This window comes from Bos indicus, chromosome 24 (genome assembly GCF_029378745.1).
Source record: "Bos indicus isolate NIAB-ARS_2022 breed Sahiwal x Tharparkar chromosome 24, NIAB-ARS_B.indTharparkar_mat_pri_1.0, whole genome shotgun sequence".
NCBI classification, from domain to species: Eukaryota; Metazoa; Chordata; class Mammalia; order Artiodactyla; family Bovidae; genus Bos; species Bos indicus.
Window position 1 is genome coordinate 34705425 of NC_091783.1, and position 18509 is coordinate 34723933.

General features: G+C 43.9%; 1 pseudogene; it reads left to right on the forward strand.

Moving 5' to 3' along the window:
• Positions 1 to 10948: 10948 nt before the first annotated feature.
• On the forward strand, positions 10949 to 11324 carry LOC109577745 (small nuclear ribonucleoprotein E-like; annotated as a pseudogene).
• Positions 11325 to 18509: the final 7185 nt, after the last annotated feature.

An 18509-nucleotide genomic window follows, 5' to 3' on the forward strand; every position in this document is an offset into this window, starting at 1 on the left:
TTTGAGAATCACTGTTAGAGTTGAGTCAGGGTTCCCCAGAAGAACAGAACCAGTAGGGTGTGTGTGTGTGTGTGTGTGTGTGTGTGTGTATGTTTATAAATGGAGAGAAAGAGAGAGATTTGTCTTAAAGCTTTGGCTCTTGTGACCTTGGGGACTGGAAACTCTGAAATCTGCAGGGCAGGTGGGCAGGCTGAAAATTTCAATGAGAATTGATGTTGGAATCTTGAGTTGAAGGCAATCTTGAGACAGGATTTTTTCTTTTCTCAAGGGCCTCAATCTTTTCTCTTTAGGCCTTCAATTGACGGGATGAGGTCCACCCACATTATGATGGAAAATCTGCTTTATGCCAAGTCTACAGGTTCCAGTGTTAGTCACATATAAAGAACACCTTCTAGGACTTCCCTGGCACTCCAGTGATTAGACCCTGCCTTCCAATGCAGAAGATACAGGTTCGATCCCTGGTTGGGGATCTAAGATCCCACATGCCTCATGGCCAAAAAAAACCAGAACATAAATAAGAGAAGCAATACTATAACAGTTTCAACAAAAACTTGAAAAATGGTCCACATCAAAAAAATATTTCAAAAATAAATTTAAAATAAGGCATATCTCCTCAGCAAGATCGAGACTGGCGTTTGACCAAACAACTGGGCACCATAGCCTAGCTGTGTTGACAGAAAAAATTAGTCATCATGCCTTTCTAGATGGAAAAGTTAGAGGAACCATCACACTGTTCTAGGTGGAAAACTTAGAGGTCATGGAAGAAGGGGGATAGACCCATGACCAATATGTGAAGTTGGTGAAAGTGGGTCTTCTCTAATGGTCAAATATTCTTTCTAGAATCTACCTCAGCCACGTATGTATCTTCTCAGGCCCCATACCAGGTACCAACACCGCCCAATGCCATAAGCTCCGACTAAAAGTGGTTACTGAGTGCTGGACGTGTGGCTAGGCCAAACTGAGATGTGCTCTAAGTGTAAAACACACACCAGATTTCAAATACATAGTATTTAAAAAAAAAAACTCAATAATGCTTATATTTATTATATGCAGAAATTAAAATATTTTAGGTATAAAAGGTTAAAAAACTATTAAATTTTATTTTGCCCATTTCTTTTACTTTTTTTTAACATGGCTATTGGAAAATTTTAAATTATATATGTGATTTATATGTTATTTCTAGGGCCAGAGCTGCTCTAGACTCTTGCAATCTGTTATGGACAGATTATGAATTGTTATGAATTGTTCTGATATGAATTGTTACTTCCCTAAAATTCAGATGGTTTAGTTGCTAAGTCACGTCTTGACTCTTTGCAATCCCATGAACTGTAGCCCGCCAGCCTCCTCTGTCCATGTAATTCTCCAGGCAAGAATACTGGAGTGGGTAGCCATCCCCTTCTTCCCTTCTCCAGGGGAATCTTCCTGACCTAGGGATCAAACCAGGATCTCCTACATTGCAGGCAGATTCTTTACCGATTGAGCCACCAGAGAATTCATATATTGAAGCCTTAACCCATCATGCAACTGTCTGACCCACCAGGGAAACCCAAGCATACTGGAATGGGTAGCCTATCCCTTCTCCAGCGGACCTTCCTGACCCGGGAATTGATCCAGGGTCTCCTGCATTGCAGGCAGATTCTTTACCAGCTGAGCTACCAGGGAAGCCCCATATTTGGAGAGAGGGTTTCAAAGAAGTAACTGCAGTTAAATGAGATCATATGAGTTGAGCCCTGACTTGATGGCATTAGTTTCCTTATTGGAAAAAAAAAAAACAAAAACAAAAAAGGAAGAGATACCTGATGCAGATGCACAGAGAAAAGGCCATGGAGAGAGTTCTTACCAGAAACCAAACCCTGCTGACATCTTGATCTTGAATTTCCAGTTTTCAGAATGTGAGAAAATACATTTCAGTTGTTTAAGCCCCCAGTCTGTGATGTTTTGTCATGGCAGCCCTAGCAGGTTAATACACCACTCAAAGTGTGGTCTATGGATCAACAGAACCAGGATGACCTGGGAGCTTATGAGACATACAGAGTCACAGGCTCCACCCCAGACCATGGGAACCAGAATCTGCATTTTCACAAGGTCCCCATGTGCTTTGAGGAGCCCTGCCCTGGAGAAGGCAATGGCAACCCACTCCAGTACTCTTGCCTGGAAACTCCCATGGACGGAGGAGCCTGGAAGGCTGCAGCCCATGGGGTCACAAAGAGTCGGACATGACTAAGCAACTTCACTTTCACTTTTCACTTTCATGCACTGGAGAAGGAAATGGCAACCCACTCCAGTGTTCTTGCCTGGAGAATCCCAGGGATGGCAGAGCCTGGTGGGCTGCCATCTATGGGGTCGCACAGAGTCGGACACGACTGAAGCGACTTAGCAGCAGCAGTAGCAGCAGCAGCCCTGGAAGATGTTTGTCAGGGGTTTCTAAGAAGGATGGGAAAAGGATGTGGGAGAAGTGCGTGGTGGGGTGGGGAAATCAGGAGGCTTTGCCTGGTGACCTCGGCTCGTCAGGGAGAGCAAACATCTAAGAGCCTTAAAATTCAAATCCCCAGCCCAGGGAAGTTTGCTCTTTTTGATCCCAATGATTAGAATCACTGTTTTCAGAACTGGAGAGGCTCCTTCAGAAAATATCGAGTTCACATCCTTAAGGAGTCGCTGTGACTGATCCAAGGTCACTCAGAGGAGATGAGAGCCCAGACGCTCCCTGGTGGCTCAGCGGTAAAGAAACTGCCCGCAATGTAGGAGACCCTGGTTCAATTCCTGGGTCGGGAAGATCGCTGGAGAAGGAAATGGCAACCCACTCCAGTATTCTTGCCTGGAGAATTCCACAGGCAGAGGAGCCTGGTGGGCTACAGTCATGAGATAGCAAAGAAGTTGGACATGACTTAGTGATTAAATACAATAGCAACAAGAAAATAGAATCAGGGTCTCCCAACCTAAAGCCCTTTGAGAGAATGCTAAGTCGCTAAGTCATGTCCAACTCTTCGAGACCCCGTGGACTGTAACTCACCAGGCTCCTCAGCCTGTGGGATTCTCCAGGAAAGAATACTGGAGTGTATTGCCCTGTCCTCCTCCAGGGGATCTTTCCCACCCAGGAATCGAACCGCTGTCTCTTACATCCCCTGCATTGGCAGGCAGATTCTTTACCACTAGCGCCACCTGGGAAAGCCCTTTGCTACTGTTTAATTTAAATATGCATGAGAATTCTGACAAACAGTTCCAGTTCCAAGAGGCTCATGGATCTGAGGGTGTTTGTTTCTTTGTTTGTTTAAATCCAGAGAAGCCGGTCCTGGGCTTTCTTGGGAAAGGAGAGAAAACGGACTGAGTCCCGTGGACCTGCAGGGTGAACACACACTAATATTAACCACATGTTCTCTGCACATCTGATGGGGATCCCGTACTTCTCACCGCGAGTTTTCTACTAAAGGTTACCATATGCTGTAGGAATGTTTCACCACCACGAACTGGCCATATAAGCTGAGCGCTTTAAATTACTGCACAGTCAGAGTGAGTTAATCTATGCCTTGATTATCTGTGTGTCTGGCTATCTAAAGACATCCCTGGCATGGAGCTGTAACTCATGACTAACTTGCTAATTTGAAATATAGATGTAAGCCTCCCTTGTAAACACACACACACACACACACACACACACAGATGTACATTACATTGGAGTTTGCAAATGGATTGAATGCATTGTCAAGTCTGTCCTCCATTAATTTCTATAGATGCATTGCTGCCTGGGAGCTGGAGAATTATCACGCAGTTGAAAGCAATGGTGGGGAAGCCTATAGAAGGGGAAAACGGGTGGAGAAGATGTTAGAGAGGGACAAATGAGAAATAAGTGAAAATTAACTAGCTATTGCAGCCTGAACTGTAAGTCATTTCAGAGTGGTCTGATTTCTATATAAATCTCAGCTTTGCCTCTTGAGTGAGTGAATAAGCCTGGGCAAGCTGTTTAATCTCTTGTGTGCATGCTAAGTCATTTCAGTCATGTCCAACTCTTTGCGACCCTTTGGACTGTAGCCCGCCAGGCTCCTCTGTCCATGGGATTCTCCAGGTACGAATACTGGAGTGGGTTGTCTCATTTTACTCATCAGTAAGAATGGGAATAATAAGACTTTTCCTCTAAAATTTCGATGAGAAGATACAGAAAATGCACATGGTAGGGTCTCTGTTAATGTCCACATTCTTTCTTTCCTTCTGTCCTTCTTGTCCTCCTATTGAAACCAAGATGTTGGCAAGATGAGGTTCTTTTCACCTGCCCAGTAAGAGGAGAGATTATGGAAAGACACAGTAAGATTGCCTTCAGGGACACTGATTGCTTTGATTTGATTGATTTATTGAGCTATTCAGTACTTTTTATGGTTATCAGAGTATATAATTATGACAAGTGGTAAACAATGATGGTCTATTAATAAAAATCAGCAGAAGGAACAACAACAACAATAATAATGTAATCATAACTGTATGCTGGAAATGTAAGCTGGTGACCTTTGTAGCTGAATGTTTCATATACTATGAATGGACATGTCAGACTGGCCATTTCTGTTGACATAAATTTAAAAAGTAGCACTTGCAGAGAACTTTAGAATCAGTAGGAGATTTCTTTTTCAAATGCCATCAGTATATTTTTAGAATGTCCTTGGCAAATGGGCCTATCCAGGTAAAGCATGTTAAAATATTGTTCTATTATTTCAGCTGTCAAGGACACTTAGATGAGAAATGAAGTCTCCCCCTGTATGATGGGATCCTGCTGGATGCTAGTCAGCTTTGTAGCTCTTTGGCTTCAACTGAAGCAGTTCATTTGGACCAACAAGGGCCATGGTCAAAGCCAGAGGAGAACCACTTGGCTATGAGCCCATCCTGGACTTCGGGATCCAGAGGGTCTCTCTCCAAGGAGTTTTCCACTGGCTTCTTCCAACTTGTCTCCTAAATCATCAGAAAATAAAAATTTATTGGGCCCTTAACTACATGCCAGAAATATATATCAACTCATTCAACCCTTGAAATAATCCTACAAATTAGGAACTATTGTACCATTATACATGTTAAGAACTAAGGCTCAGAAAGGCTAATTAACCTGCCCAAGTTCACCCAACAGAAAACGGTGAGCTGGGAATTGAACTCAAATGTGGCAAGATTCTGCTGCTTCTGAAATCAGAGACATTTCCTCAGCTCCTTAGAGTTTTAGTTTATATATGGTTTAGAAACTCATTCTATTTTCTTGGTATCTTCATTTCCTTCAGGTGAGAAAATATCCAAGATGCTTTTCAAAAGAGTATCAACATCTTCACCTAAATCAGGAATGACTATTCTCTTTTAGCTAAGAAACTTTGGTGATCTCATTCCATTTTGTAAACATTCTTGCATTTTTTTAATACATACATTTCTTCCTCTTTCTCTCAAGTTTCTAAACTCACAAAGCTGCTCCTCAGCCACCATCTGCTACAAATTCATTTATTTGTTTGACTGTCCACTGAGGGTCTGCTCTGAGTCAGGGACTGTGTTCTCCCCTGGAAAGACAAATATTAATAAGTTCTCACTCTCAAGGTGCTCCCAGTCTAGCGGGATGACAGTCGTGCAAGCGGACAGTTTCAGTGGAGTTTTACACAGTTCTGGCCACTATTATACACTTCTGTATACTCCAGTCAAAGTTGGGCAAACACATGGGATCCAGCAACGACATCAGTGTGGAAGCACTAGCGAGGTATCAAGGTAGGGGATGAGCTTCCAGTCGGAGCAACAAGAAGAAGAAACGATAGGGCCTGGAGTATTTCAGGAATTGCCTGTGTGACCCTAGAATGTGGGGAGCAGAGGGGCACAGGTGGTGGGAGAAGAGTTAGAAGAAGTCCAAGGCCAGTATGGCAGGCCTCGTGTCCCTTGCTCAAGAGTCTAGACTACCGTGGGCAAGGAGGTGCCACAGAAGTTTTGCAAGGGGACTAACATGATAAGATTCTTCTTTTAGGAAGATCCCCTGGTCTCAAGAAGAGCTATTGCCTAGAAGAGAGAGAGAGAGAGAGATGAGAGGGAAACCGACAAGGCTACGCAGTAATCTAGATGGAAGATGGACTTAAGACAATGAAGATGGAGCCACGTTTGAAAACATTTCTGAGTCAGCGTTGTTAGGATGGAGAGTAGCCTGGATGTGCAGGATGTGGGAGCTGAGTTCAGGCGAACTCTGAAATGTCTTACTTGAGAATCTGTTGGATGGTGACAACACTAAATGAAACAAGGCATTTGTAGGAAAAGCAGGTTTGGAAGATTGGGGAATGGGATAGAGAGTGTAAAATATAAAAGAAAAAAACACAAATACTGATGCCTGGGTCCTACTCCCAGGGAGAATTCTGTTCAATTTGCCTGGGATATAGCCTAAGGGCTTTCCAAGTGATGCTAGTGGTAAAGAACCTGTCAACGCAGGAGACATAAGATCCTTGGGTCAGGAAGATCCCCTGGAGGAAGGCAGGGCAACCCACTCCAGTATTCCTGCCTGGAGAATTCTATGCACAGAGGAGCCTGGCAGGCTACAGTCCATGGGGTCGCATAGAGTCAGACACGACTGCAACAACTTAGCACACACGCATAGCCTAGACATTTATTTAATCTCACGAGGTGATTCTAGTTTGAAGCCAAGTTGAGAACCACTGTTATGAGGAAATAAGAGAAGACAGAATTCTCAGAAATACCACAATTTAAAAGGCAAGAAAAATAGCTCAAGTGTCCCTTAATAGGGTACTAACCAAATAAACTATGTGATTCAAAACTCAGCCCCAGATTTCAGGGAAGATGGAAATCATACTCCACCTCTCTCTCCCCCTGAATGCAGCCATAACCTGAGCAGAATTCATGGAGCAGCAATGTGACTCTGTAAATAGTAGCAGATGGATCCAGAAGGAAGAACAGAGATCAAAGTACCTCTAAACCAAGGGTGAGTTTACCAGATTGTCAGCTTCAATGTTGCCCAGTCTGGACAGAAGGTAGCCTGAAACTGGATATGGGCTCCTGGAGAAAGCCTCTGGTTCTGGCTCAAGGAACAGGAAAGAGAATTTTCAAAGAGAGAGAATTTTCCTTTCTCTTTTCTGGTTTCCTTCTGGTTGGATAACTGAGAAGGGAAGCCCAGGAACCAGAAGGTACTGAGGACATGGAAGAGAGGAAGGAGTCTGGGGAAGTGACCTGATAAAATGGCTTATGAATTCTTGGGCTCACTCTTAAATGGCACATGTCTGAACTTGACCCCAAATATTTGAGATGGAAATACACGGGGAGATGGACCACTACTCACATCCCACCCTGGCCACCAGGGGGCACACACGCAAGACGGCTTGGAAGAGCGTTGCAAAGACGGAAAGTGGAACTGACATTGAAACCACAACCTGCAGAAGGCTGGTTGGCACTTGTGACCTGAACCCAACTGGGTCAGTTACTTATTAAAGCAAAATAATCAACATTTTCTGTAGGGTTTACGTAAGATCCAGATCAGATCAGATCAGTCGCTCAGTCGTGTCCGACTCTTTGCGACCCCATGAATCACAGCACGCCAGGCCTGCCTGTCCATCACCAACTCCCGGAGCTCACTGAGACTCACGTCCATCGAGTCAGTGATGCCATCCAGCCATCTCATCCTCTGTCGTCCCCTTCCCCTCTTGCCCCCAATCCCTCCCAGCATCAGAGTCTTTTCCAATGAGTCAGCTCTTCGCATGAGGTGGCCGCATCATTCCTTCCAAAGAAATCCCAGGGCTGATCTCCTTCAGAATGGACTGGTTGGATCTCCTTGCAGTCCAAGGGACTCTCAGGAGTCTTCTCCAACACCACAGTCCAAAAGCATCAATTCTTCGGCGCTCAGCCTTCTTCACAGTCCAACTCTCACATCCATACATGACCACAGGAAAAACCATAGCCTTGACTAGACGAACCTTTGTTGGCAAAGTAATGTCTCTGCTTTTAAACATGCTATCTAGGTTGGTCATAACTTTCCTTCCAAGGAGTAAGCGTCTTTTAATTTCATGGCTACAGTCACCATCTGTAGTGATTTTGGAGCCCAGAAAAATAAAGTCTGACACTGTTTCCACTGTTTCCCCATCTATTTCCCATGAAGTGGTGGGACCAGATGCCATGATCTTCGTTTTCTGAATGTTGAGCTTTAAGCCAACTTTTTCACTCTCCACTTTCACTTTCATCAAGAGGCTTTTGAGTTCCTCTTCACTTTCTGCCATAAGGGTGGTGTCATCTGCATATCTGAGGTTATTGATATTTCTCCTGGCAATCTTGATTCCAGCTTGTGCTTCTTCCAGTCCAGCGTTTCTCATGATGTACTCTGCATATAAGTTAAATAAGCAGGGTGACAATATACAGCCTTGACGAACTCCTTTTCCTATTTGGAACCAGTCTGTTGTTCCATGTCCAGTTCTAACTGTTGCTTCCTGACCTGCATACAGGTTTCTCAAGAGGCAGATCAGGTGGTCTGGTATTCCCATCTCTTTCAGAATTTTCCACAGTTGATTGTGATCCACACAGTCAAAGGCTTTGGCATACTCAATAAAGCAGAAATAGATGTTTTTCTGGAACTCTCTTGCTTTTTCCATGATCCAGCGGATGGTGGCAATTTGATCTCTGGTTCCTCTGCCTTTTCTAAAACCAGCTTGAGCCCCTGGCTTGGAGAATTTTGAGCATTACTTTACTAGCATGTGAGATGAGTGCAATGGTGTGGTAGTTTGAGCATTCTTTGGCATTGCCTTTCTTTGGGATTGGAATGAAAACTGACCTTTTCCCAGTCCTGTGGCCACTGCTGAGTTTTCCAAATTTGCTGGCATATTGAGTGCAGCACTTTCACAGCATCATCTTTCAGTATTTGGAACAGCTCAACTGGAATTCCATCACCTCCACTAGCTTTGTTTGTAGTGATGCTTTCTAAGACCCACTTGACTTCACATTCCAGGATGTCTGGCTCTAGATCAGTGATCACACCATCGTGATTATCTGGGTCGTGAAGATCTTTTTTGTACAGTTCTTCTGTGTATTCTTGCCATCTCTTCTTAATATCTTCTGCTTCTGTTAGGTCCATACCATTTCTGTCCTTTATCGAGCTCATCTTTGCATGAAATGTTCCTTTGGTATCTCTGATTTTCTTGAAGAGATCTCTAGTCTTTCCCATTCTGTTGTTTTCCTCTATTTCTTTGCATTGATCGCTGAAGAAGGCTTTCTTATCTCTTCTTGCTATTCTTTGGAACTCTGCATTCAGATGTTTATATCTTTCCTTTTCTCCTTTGCTTTTCGCTTCTCTTCTTTTCACAGCTATTTGTAAGGCCTCCCCAGACAGCCATTTTGCTTTTTTGCATTTCTTTTCTATGGGAATGGTCTTGATCCCTGTCTCCTGTACAATGTCAAGAACCTCATTCCATAGTTCATCAGGCACTCTATCTATCAGATCTAGGCCCTTAAATCTATTTCTCACTTCCACTGTATAATCATAAGGGATTTGATTCAGGTCACACCTGAATGGTCTAGTGGTTTTCCCTACTTTCTTCCATTTAAGTCTGAATTTGGCAATAAGGAGTTCATGGTCTGAGCCACAGTCAGCTCCTGGTCTTGTTTTTGCTGACTGTATAGAGCTTCTCCATCTTTGGCTGCAAAGAATATAATCAATCTGATTTCGGTGTTGACCATCTGGTGATGTCCATGTATAGAGTCTTCTCTTGTGTTGTTGGAAGAGGGTGTTTGTTATGACCAGTGCATTTTCTTGGCAAAACTCTATCAGTCTTTGCCCTGCTTCATTCCGTATTCCAAGGCCAAATTTGCCTCTTACTCCAGGTGTTTCTTGACTTCCTACTTTTGCATTCCAGTCCCCTATAATGAAAAGGACATCTTTTTTGGGTTTAGTTCTAAAAGGTCTTGTAGGTCTTCATAGAACCGTTCAACTTCAGTTTCTTCAGCGTTACTAGTTGGGGCATAGACTTGGATTACTGTGATATTGAATGGTTTGTCTTGGAAACGAACAGAGATTATTCTGTCGTTTTTGAGATTGCATCCAAGTACTGCTTTTCGGACTCTTTTATTGACCATGATGGCCACTCCATTTCTTCTGAGGGATTCCTGCCCGCAGTAGTAGATATAATGGTCATCTGAGTTAAATTCACCCATTCCGGTCCATTTCAGTTCACTGATTCCTAGAATGTCAACATCCACTCTTGCCATCTCTTGTTTGACCACTTCCAATTTGCCTTGACTCATGGACCTGACATTCCAGGTTCCTATGCAATATTGCTCTTTACAGCATCGGACCTTGCTTCTATCACCAGTCATATCCACAGCTGGGTATTGTTTTTGCTTTGGCTCCATCCCTTCATTCTTTCTGGAGTTATTTCTCCACTGATCTCCAGTAGCATATTGGGCACCTACTGACCTGGGGAGTTTCTCTTTCAGTATCCTATCATTTTGCCTTTTCATACTGTTCATGGGGTTCTCAAGGCAAGAATACTGAAGTGGTTTGCCATTCCCTTCTCCAGTGGACCACATTCTGTCAGATCTCTTCACCATGACCCACCCATCTTGGGTTGCCCCAAGGGCATGGCTTAGTTTCATTGAGTTAGACAAGGCTGTGGTCCTAGTGCGATTAGATTGACTAGTTTTCTGTGAGTATGGTAAGATCCAGAGATTCATAATATTCAAAATGTCCAGAATATGACACAGAACTACTTGTCATATGAAAAACTAGGAAAATCTCAACTCGAATGCTGAGATGACACTAATGATAGAATTACCTGACAAAGACTTTAAAGCAGTTATTATCAAAATCCAAGCATAGAAATAATTACATTAAATGAAAATAGTCTGAACAGATCAATTGGCAGAATGGATTTATTTTTTAAAAGACTACCCATGGACTATAGCCCGCCAGGCTCCTCTCCTTGTCCATGGGATTCTCTGGGCAAGAATGCTGGAGTGGGCCAGCATGGCGTACCGGGGGCAGGGCCAGAAGGTGCAGAAGGTGATGGTACACCCATCAATCTCATCTTCAGACACTTGCAAAATAGATCACAGATTCAGGTGTGGCTTTATGAGCAAGTGAATATGCAGATAGAGGGCTGTATCATTGGTTTTGATGAGTATATGAACCTCGTATTAGATGATGCAGAAGAGATTCATTCCAAAACAAAGTCAAGAAAACAACTGGCTCGGATCATGTTAAAAGGAGATAACATTACTCTGCTCTAAAGTGTCTCCAACTAGAAGTGACAGATGTAGTGAGAAATTGTTTGGCAGTACCGTTGGTTTTTTTAGGTGTCCTTTGTTAGAGATGTAGTTCTAAAACATGTATTCATATTGTTCTGCTCTTATGTTATTACCAGATGACAATAAATGCTGTGGGACTGTTTTTATAAAAAAAAAAAAAGAAGAAGAATACTGGAGTGGGTAGCCATTCCCTTTTCCAGGGGATCTTCCCAACCCAGGGATTGAACCTGGGTCTCTCACATTGCAGGCAGATTCTTTACCATCTGAGCCACCAGGGAAGCCCCAAAATATAAGACATGACATCATAAAACTCCTAGAAGAGACCATAGACAAAACATTCTCTAACATAAATTGTAGCAATATTTTATTAGATCAGTCTCCCAAAGCAAATGAAATAAAAGCAAAAATAAACATATGGGCCCTAATCAAACTTACAAGCTTTTGCACAGCAAAAGAAACCACAAACAAAATGAAAAGACAACCTAAGGCCTGGTAGGAAATATTTGCAAATGATGCAAATGACAAGGGCTTAATTTCCAAAATATACAAATAGCTCACACAACTCAATATCAAAAAAAAAAAAAAAAAAAAATCAAAAAATGGACAGAAGACCTAAACAGAAATTTCTCCAAAAAAGATATACAGATGGCTAACAGGCACATGAAAAGATGCTCAACATCACTAATTATTCAGATCAGTCGCTCAGTCGTGTCCGACTCTTTGCAACCCCATGAATCGCAGCACGCCAGGCCTCCCTGTCCATCACCAACTCCCGGAATTCACTCAGACTCACGTCCATCGAGTCAGTCATGCCATCCAGCCATCTCATCCTCTGTCGTCCCCTTCTTCTCTTGCCCCCAATCCCTCCCAGCATCAGAGTCTTTTCCAATGAGTCAACTCTTCACATGAAGTGGCCAAAGTACTGGAGTTTCAGCTTTAGCATCAGTCCTTCCAAAGAAATCCCAGGGCTGATCTCCTTCAGAATGGACTGGTTGGATCTCCTTGCAGTCCAAGGGACTCTCAAGAGTCTTCTCCAACACCACAGTTCAAAAGCATCAATTCTTCAGTGCTCAGCCTTCTTCACAGTCCAACTCTCACATCCATACATGACCACAGGAAAAATCATAGCCTTGACTAGACGAACCTTTGTTGGCAAAGTAATGTCTCTGCTTTTGAACATGCTATCTAGGTTGGTCATAACTTTCCTTCCAAGGAGTAAGCATCTTTTAATTTCATGGCTGCAGAGATATGCAAATCAAAACTACAGTGAGGTACCACTTCACACTAGTCAGAATAGCCATCATCAAAAAGTCTACAAATAATAATGTTAGGAAGGGTATAGAGAAAAAACAACCCTCCCAAACTGTTGGTCAGAATGTAAAGTGGTACAGCCACTAAAGAACAGTATGGAGGTTACTTTAAAAGCTAAAAATAGAACTACCCTATGATCCAGCAATCCCACTCCTGGGCATAGATCCAGAAAAGATGAAAACTCTAATTCAAAAAGATACATGCACCCCAATATTCATTGTAGCACTATATACAATAACCAAGATGTAGAAGCAACCCAAGTCTCCACCAACAGATGAATGGATAAAGAAGATGTGGTACATATATACAATGGAATATTACTCAGCCATTAAAAAGAATGAAATAATGCCATTTGCAACAACATGGATGGACCTAGAGGTTATCATACTGAGTGAAGCAAGTTATACAGAGAAAGACAAATATTATATACTATCACTTATATGTAGAATCTAAAAAATAATATACATGATCCTATTGAAAAATCAGAAACAGACATAATAAATTTATGGTTACAAAGAGAAAGGGAAAGAGAGGAATAAATTAGGACTATGGGGTTAACAGGTACACACTACTATATATAAAATAAACAACAAGGACTTACTGTATAGCACAGGGAACTATATTCAATGTCTTACAATAACCTATAATGGAAAAGAATCTGAAAATATATATATATATAGTTGAATCACTTTGCTATACACCTGAAACTAACACCATATTGTAAATCAACTATAATTCAACTTGAAAACAGAGAAAAAAGTCGATATGACAATGGGAGCAAAGGTCAAAGAGAGAGCCTGGAAGATGCCACAGTGCTGGCCTTGAAGATGAAGGACGTGGGCCCTGGGTCAAGGAAGGCAGGCACCTTCTAGAAATGGAAGCGGCAAGGAAATAGATCCTCCCCTAGAGCTTCGAGGGGGAATACTCTACTGACCCACTGAGTTGAAGATTTCTAATTTCTGGGATAATAAGATAATACATTTGTATCATTCTAGGCCACTGAGTTTGTGCTTCAACAGCCATAGGAAGGGCTTCCCTGGTGGCTCGGCAGTAAAGAATCTGCCTGCTAATGCAGGAGATGAGGGTTCCAGCCAGGGTCAGGAAGATCCCCTGGAGAAAGGAATGGCAAACTGCTCCAGTATTCTTGTCTGGGAAATCCAATGGACAGAGGAGCCTGGCAGGCTACAGTCCATGGGGTCACAAAGAGGCCTATATGACTGAGCAACTAAACAAAAACAACAACAAGCCATAGGAAACTAACACAGCCACAACTTTTCTGCTCTCTCCAGTGCGAAGTATTGCCCAATAACCTCCTCATCGATGCTTCCCGCTCAGGAAGCACAGCTGCCTCTCACATGTCTTCTAAATCCCTGTGGGGGGAAATGAACCACAGATGGCAGAGTTCCATTGTCCTGTGAGGTGTAAAAGATGTGCGTGGCAAAGTAACCCAAGATCTGTCTCCTCTGCACCTCCGGAGGAAATACTGAGTTCTAAGCCCTGTTGGATAAAGATACATGACAGAAAGGACTCGAAAGTCTTATAAAGGACATAAGCAATCATTGCCCTTCGCAGAGATTGAGCAAGATCTGCAGAAACCAAAGCCAACGAGCTTCCTCCTTATCCCCACTGGCAGTGTTATTACCTTTAGCTGGCAGCTGCAAGGCCGAGAAGTTTAAAAGCTGCCCCCGACTCTCGCCCCCCAGCATCATGCCGCTGCCTGACCCCTCTCCCACAGCTCAGCGGTGACTGGCAGGACCTGCCCATCCACAGGTCATCCATCAGCCGAGATGTCTGCATGTGGTTTTGCTCCACGTCCATCCTCTTCAAAGCCCCCCAATATGCTTCACATCTAATACGTGTAATAGGTTCACTCCAGTGGAGCTGGCCCACAGAGGGTAATTCCATGTGATAAAAGACCCCATAGCAGGTTGGGTGGCAGGTCCAAAGAGTTGAAGGTCTATAAATTTTTTCCAGCTCTTTCTACTTCAGATGGATGAGGATACTGCCATCACTATCACCACCTTCAGAGAACAGACAGCTTTGGATCTCTGCCAGCTATGACATAAAAATCCACTTACAATTCATTGAAGAAACACTTGAAGAATGTGGATCTCTGACTAGGGAATAGGTCGAAATAAAGCAGTGTAATATTTCTTAGAACCCAAATGAAAATAGTTACTATTTAAAGCGGGAAATACACAGGATCAGCTTCAAAGAAACATTCACCAGAAGGTGGGATTTCGTTATTGATAAGAGCAATAACAACAATATTTATTGGGCACCTGCTGCAGTGATCCTGTGGGTGTCTTGCTAGCATGAGTTCTGTCCCCTTCCAGGCATGGAGTCTGGGTAGGATTCACCCGCCCCCAGGTCAAGGTGTGAGCCCTGATTGGTTGGAGCCAATCGGGTTAGTTCATCCCCCACTTGCCACAGTGATTGGTTCAGGGATAAGCACTCAATGCAGATCTGAGCCAATCAGCACTTGGCATTTCACACCCACCAGTTCAGGGCATGACAACATATGACCAAATGCAGCTTCATAAGAAGGAAGTCCAAGATTTCGGCTCCACGGTTGAGGGGAACATTCTGTCTTTCTTTTTGACTGTGATGAGGAAGCATGCAGTCCTGCACAGCGAGGGTACCGCCCCCCCGCCCCAGCCCCCCCCCGGCCTTGTGAGAAAGAGGGAGAAAGTCTGGCATGAGATCAACATCTTGGAGGGCCCTGGTGACCTGACTGGACAACTGGGTTAAAACAACCCTGAAGCCTGCCTGCTGGGTTTTCGATGATATGAAGCAATCAACTCCCTTGTTATTTAGGCCAGTGTGTGTGGAGATTTTTTTTCTGTTTACAGCTGAATGCATCTTAACCAATGTACCCACTACAGCCCAAGGGCTGTGTGAGGGATTTCTGAACGATCTGTCTCAGTTAATCTTCACCATGGCCCAGGGACAGAGGTGTCATTCTTCTCTCTTTACAGATGTCAGGTGTTCTATGAAACTGCTGATGAGTGGTGGAGCCAGGATGCTCAGGTCTGTCCATCCCTCAAGCCTCTGCTGTCTGCCACAATCTCTTGGCTTCTCCTGTGAAGAACCTGTGGGCACAGCATTAGGGAGGAGTCTCTACAGTGGTTGCAATAATTCTACAGATCAGCCCCAGGAGAGATGGTTCCTATCATCATACAAGCTGCCATATTTTGTATCTGGCATTATGTCTCAGAAGCTGGATGTTTCCTACAAGTATTGGTTGACGTTCAGTGATTCAGTCGTGTCCGACACTTTGTGAGCCCATGGACTGCAGCACACCAGTTCCCTGTCCTTCACTATCTCCCCGAGTTTGCTCAAACTTATGTCCATTGAGTCAGTGATGCCATCTAACCGTTTCATCCTCTGCCGCTCCCTTGGTGGATCAGCAATTAATAAATAAACAGCAATTAATAAATCCCTCATGACAGAGGCACTGCAGAAAGATCTCAGCTCTTATGGGCATTTTAGGCAGCAGAACTTAATTCCAAGATCTCAAAAGCAACCTTCTGTCTACCAGAAATGGACCTAACCTTAAAATAAACAGAACGGCCGAGAGGAGCTACCCTGCGTCCTAGGTCAGGAGAGGCGATGAGAGGAGTTACCCCGCGTCCGAGGTCAGGGGTGGCAGCCGGGAGGAGCTACCCCACGCCCCTAAGCCCGATGCCAGGGGCGGTGGCCGGGAGGAGCAACCCCACGTCCAAGGAGCTGTGGCTGCGCCGGCGCAGGAGGGCCTAGAGGAGCTATCCCGTGTTGAAGTTCAAGAAGGGCGGCGGTGAGGAGATACCCCTCGTCCAAGGTAAGGAGCAGCGGCTGCACTTTGCTGGAGCAGCCGTGAAGAGATACCCCACGCCCAAGGTAAGAGAAACCCAAGTAAGACGGGAGGTGTTGCAAGAGGGCATCAGAGGGCAAACACACTGAAACCATACTCACAGAAAACTAGTCAATCTAATCACACTAGGACCACAGCCTTGTCTAACTCACTCTATGAAACTAAGCCATGCCCGTGGGGCAACCCAAGTCGGGCGGGTCATGGTGGAGAGATCTGACAGAATGTGGTCCACTGGAGAAGGGAATGGCAAACCACTTCAGTATTCTTGCCTTGAGAGCCCCATGAACAGTATGAAAAGGCAAAATGATAGGATACTGAAAGAGAAACTCCCCAGGTCAGTAGGTGCCCAATATGCTACTGGAGATCAGTGGAGAAATAACTCCAGAAAGAATGAAGGGACGGAGCCAAAGCAAAAACAACACCCAGCTGTGGATGTGACTGGTGATAGAAGCAAGGTCCGATGCTGTAAAGAGCAATATTGCATAGGAACCTGGAATGTCAGGTCCATGAATCAAGGCAAATTGGAAGTGGTCAAACAAGAGATGGCAAGAGTGAATGTTGACATTCTAGGAATCAGCGAACTGAAATGGACTGGAATGGGTGAATTTAACTTAGATGTTGGAGAAGACTCTTGAGAGTCCCTTGGACTGCAAGGAGATCCAACCAGTCCATTCTGAAGGAGATCAGCCCTGGGATTTCTTTGGAAGGAATGATGCTAAAGCTGAAACTCCAGTCCTTTGGCCACCTCATGTGAAGAGTTGACTCATTGGAAAAGACTCTGATGCTGGGAGGGATTGGGGGCAAGAGGGGAAGGGGACGACAGAGGATGAGATGGCTGGATGGCATCACTGACTCGATGGACATGAGTCTGAGTGAACTCCAGGAGTTGGTGATGGACAGGGAGGCCTGGCGTGCTGCGATTCATGGGGTCGCAAAGAGTCGGACACGACTGAGTGACTGATCTGATCTGATCTAAGAAGTCACTTAAAATTGACTTTGTTTTCCTATTTGAAATCGGAGAGTTAATGACATGAATCTAATTCACAATGGTTCATTTCCTTTCCCTTCAAAGATTTTTTTCTTGTAAAAAATCAACCTTAATAATCACCACTTAAGTTAGATCACTATATAATTTACTGTTGATATTTATAATTCTTATATTAAGGAAATTCCAGCACAAAAGCTTATCAACTGTCTACTTTCTCTCAACCTTTTCATTCAACCTTTCAAATATTATCAGGTTCATATCTTGTCTTGGCTACAATGTAATGGTGGAGGACATAAATCAAGGCTAAAACCAAATTCCAGGGACTTCCCTGGTGGTCCAGAGGTTGAGAATCCACCTTGCAATGAAGGGGACACCAGTTGGATCCCTGGTCTTGGAAGATCCCACACACCGAGTCTGCACAGCACAACTACTGAGCCCACGTACAGCAGCTACTGAGCCCACGTGCCCTAGAGCCCATGCTCCACAACGAGAGAGCCACCGCCATGAGAAGGCTGCACCCGCAGCTAGAGAGAAGCCCCCAGGCTCCACAACTAAAGACAGCCCGCACAGTATGAAGACCTAGTGCGGACAATAATAAATAAGTAAAAGTAAATAACAACTAAAAAAAAACTGAATTCCAGGGACTTCCTTGTGGTCCACTGGTCAAGCATCCACCTTCCAAGGCAGGGAACTTGGTTCAGTTCCTGGTCAGGGAACAAAGATCCCACATGCCTCGGAGCAACTAAACCCACACACCACAACTACCGAGCCTGTGCACTGCAACTAGAGAAGCCCATGCACTGCCATGAAGACCCAGCACAGCCAATAAATTTAAAAATTGAGTTGATTGCTTTAAAAAGAAAACTGAACTCCACCTTCAGAGACTCCACTTGGTCTAGTGCAGTGGTCTCCTATCTGTTTCTGATCATTTGCTGCATCAGTTTAAAAAGAGTCAGACACAGTTGAGTGACTGAGCACGAGCACTTTATAGCACAGGGACCTAGATTCAATATCCTCTGACAAATCATAATAGAAAAGAATATGAAAAAGAATATGTGTGTGTGTGACTGAGACACTTTGCTGTATAGAATAAATTAACACAACATTGTAAATCAACTATTGGTTGAT